Genomic DNA, 2,688 nt, shown 5'->3' on the forward strand with positions numbered 1-2,688 from the left:
GTATGTCTTTCGTCTAAATTGAAAACTTTAATCTAGGGAAGAAGGCCAAAAACTTTAGAATCTTTAGATGTTAGTCGATCCAGTCTCCCCAAAACCTAAAATTGACCTAAGGTTATACTCTACTTTCATTACCTTCCTGATTTTAGTGGGAAGCTCCGAGTTGCGTCCTGACGGTCGAATCCGACCCCCGAACTTTTTTGGGGGTTTTAACTTTTAACACAAATCGGTCCGATCCTAATACCCGACGAATACTTAAATTAGAAAACGCTCAAGTATCAAAGTATCCTCTCCGAAGCATAGTAAACGTAATACAATAATTACTAGGAGCACAGAGCAGGCGGGCAGGTCAATTTACAAACGACCAAGTCTGGCCACACCCTGTATAGTTATTGTAAACAATTTTCCCATACATTCAAAAGGAATCTAATTTCTTATCTATTAAAATATTCCTCATACCAGGGCCGTATACAGGGGGGTTGATTTCATTTGCCCCGGGCTCTTCAAGGGGGCACAGATAATTATGTGTTTGGGATTGGGATGAAGTTCGCCCCGGTGCGGGTAATATTCTTGAAATGAAGGGACGGTAACTTGAACAATTGTTGCAAGGGTGGCCCCATACATAATAAAATTGTTGCAAGGGCGGCCCCATCTATAATAAAATTGTTGCAAGAGCGGGCCCATGTATAATAAAATTGTTGCAAGGGCGGCCCCATGTATAATAAAATTGTTGCAAGGGCGGCCCCATGTATAATAAAATTGTTGCAAGGGCGGCCCCATTATTGGAGCACTGGGGCTATGAACGTCCCTGCCCCGTACCTAACGACTAGTCCGCGAGCAAGCACTAGCCGAGAGTATATTAGTATTTGTTAATTAGGTGGAAGAGCTCCTCCAGGAGAATCCCACCACTATAAAAAAAAACACCTAAAAGAGGTAGAGGAAAAATTGTGCACGGATACGTGTGGTACAGGCAATTCTTTTCTGGAGAAATTTAAAAACCTTTATAATGGGATATTTTCCATTAAAATCAGAAGGACTGGAGAGGAAGCAAGGAGTAGGGAGCTGCGTGGGAATGAGAGAGAAAGAGAGGGGAATAAGAGAGAGAGAGGGAGAAAGAGGGACTGAGGGAGAAAGAGTGGGGGAAAGAAAGATGGGAGAGAGAAAGAGAGCCTTTCTTGGAGTTTATTATTTTTCTTTCCATCTTGTAGGTATGCTTCCCATTATTATGGTGTCTCTCTCTCTCTCTCTCTCTCTCTCAATAGGTAAGGGAAATGAGCCCCACTATTGCTGGGTTCCATTCAGGCTCAGTTCCTCTAATACATATTTAAAATTAGGGTTGCCAAATATCCAAAATATCGATTCGGGACGCGAATCCGCGAACATAATTGCCAAATCCGCGAACATAATCGCAAAATCCGCGAACATTTTTTTTTAAGAGGTTTGACAGAGGGAACTGTAACTGCTATGGTCTTATCGTCCCGAAATCGAAGAGAGAAGACTTATATTTGTTTAGGGTAAAACTTGCCCCAGAAGGGAATCGAACCTACGACCAGAACTCCAAGCTAGCTAGGCTGGCTGAACATGAGTCTTTAAAAGAGTATGCAGAGATGGTTTGGGTGTAGGTATACAGAGAAGAAATAAATATTATATATAAGTAAGGTATGTCAATAATGACATTTGGATATGGATGGTAAAGGTAAAAGAAGTACAAGAAGGTAGAAAAGGTCTGGACATTAAACTGTAAGAAGACTAACATCAGGCTGTTAGACTAACAGGGAGAAGAACAGCTAACCCTAACTAGCCTAGCAAGCTAAGGGTGGGTTTTACCAACCTTTTAACTCCTAACAGCCTGCTACCCTGTCAAGCCTTTACGAATCAAATGGAATTTAAGAGTCTATTGGCTTAACAGGCCTTCTAGGGTCTGAAAAAACATTGGTCGTATCTCCTAGAATGTTACACAAAAGAGAGACAGGTACGTTTCATTACCATGAATTGGTCATCATGTTTCTGAGAAATTCTTTGTGATAAAGCAGAGAGCTTCTTCATATTTGTTGGGGATACCACAGCATTACTAAGTACCTCATGCCTCATTTTAATTCTTATCTTCTGCGAGAGTAAGGGGACTTTTCAATCTCATTCTGGCAGGATAAACAAGTTATTTCTATTCTATTTTTCTTATAAAAATATCCTCAATTTTCAAGAGAAATCACTGACAGAACTCTTAACGAACCTACTAGCGAGCTGTATTTTTCCACCTATTACTCGATGTTTGGGCCCCGGGAGTTTTACTCTGAATCACTGATTTTTTATGAGAAAAATTTTGCTCTTCTTTCTTCACAGGTGAAAACCAGTGCTCCGCTAAGAACAACGTGTGTAAGGACCTCTGCCTGACCACTCCCACGGGCATAGCGTGTGCGTGTAGAACGGGATATATACTCAACGAACAGCATGAGTGTGTGCTTGACAAAACGGCGTTCCCGGCTCCTAAGAACGTGTGTAACGAAGGTAAGCTCCGGTCGATTTTATGTCCAAACGACCGTAATCGGTTTTCTTTGTACCTTTAGGGGCCTTTAGGTAAAGGGACTTTTCAGTGCAGTCTCATTCGAGCAGGATCAATAAAACGGTGCTACAATTGATCTTCACCTTTTCCAACTCAAGTGGGGTCGGCATTTTTAGTCAACAATTTCCAGG

Source organism: Diaphorina citri, unplaced genomic scaffold (genome assembly GCF_000475195.1).
Source record: "Diaphorina citri unplaced genomic scaffold, Diaci psyllid genome assembly version 1.1 scaffold311, whole genome shotgun sequence".
Taxonomy (NCBI): Eukaryota; Metazoa; Arthropoda; class Insecta; order Hemiptera; family Psyllidae; genus Diaphorina; species Diaphorina citri.